This window comes from Nannospalax galili, unplaced genomic scaffold, assembly GCF_000622305.1.
Source record: "Nannospalax galili isolate Female #2095 unplaced genomic scaffold, S.galili_v1.0 scaffold591, whole genome shotgun sequence".
Taxonomy (NCBI): domain Eukaryota; kingdom Metazoa; phylum Chordata; class Mammalia; order Rodentia; family Spalacidae; genus Nannospalax; species Nannospalax galili.
The window spans coordinates 1,139,624-1,140,640 of record NW_008330926.1 but is presented as its reverse complement, the minus strand read 5'-3'; the positions used below and the strand labels follow the sequence as shown (position 1 = coordinate 1,140,640).

General features: G+C 35.6%; 1 pseudogene; it reads right to left on the bottom strand.

The window, feature by feature from the left end:
• Positions 1-444: 444 nt before the first annotated feature.
• Positions 445-1,017, bottom strand: part of LOC103750180 — an 8,591-nt pseudogene continuing 8,018 nt past the window's right edge.

Genomic DNA, 1,017 nt, shown 5'->3' with positions numbered 1-1,017 from the left:
GGTTAAGGCTAACAACCAAAATGCCAAAGGTTCAGTTCCCAGCTTCCTTCTCTGCACTATGTAGCTTCTAGTCCACCATGTCTGACCTCCACGAAAGCTCTAAGGTACAGGGCTTTGTGGTCTGGTTTTTTTATTCTTCTTTTTTTCCTTCTCCTCTCTATTCTCCTACTCAAGGCATTTTGTTTCAAGTTATGTTTTTAACATTTATTTTAGAACAACAAAGATTCAGATTTGTGACAAAGGCAAAAAAAAAAAAAGAAGCTCTTTTCTCAGAAGACGTGTGGCTCAATGCCCATCACGTGTAACAAGAAAACTTCCTTTAAAAAGGAGAAAAAGTACTATGAGAAGTCTTTCATGAATGAAAGACTTCCTGTGTGCTCTGCCCTTGTTTACTTGCACACGCAGGAACCAGAAAGCCTGTGTCTTCATCACGACAGGCCTTTGCTATGACGCTTGACAGACTTTTTGCCATTCAACAAATTCGTCAAGAAGAACAGGCCAAGCACCGTCTTCATTGTAGTTACTAAGATTGGCATGAACTGTTCTGCTGAATTCTAATACATTGTACCACTAATTTTTGTTCATAACACGATACTTTGATTGCTCCAAGTATTGGTAAAATACTGAAAAAAGTGGTCACATCCTCCCAAGCAGAAGAGCTAACATAGACTTAGCAGTATCAATATCAAGGCTTCTCTGATCTCTATCCCTTGCAAAGTCAAAGGCATATCTGTATATATTCTTTTATAAAAAATTTTTATTTAATAACCACATACTTAGGAGAAGTATTTCATTACAGCAACATTGACATATTCAATAACAATTTCCTGAGCTAAGATGCATCTCTTTCAAAATTGGCTGTAAAGTTTGGGTTTACAGTTGAATTGATACAGTTATACAATATTGTACTCTGTATAAACCCTATAAGACATAAAATTGAATGAGGTTTTAGCTTTAGAAAAGATCTCCATCTCATTATTAAAGTACACATTTTCATACAGAAAAATTCATTTTTAG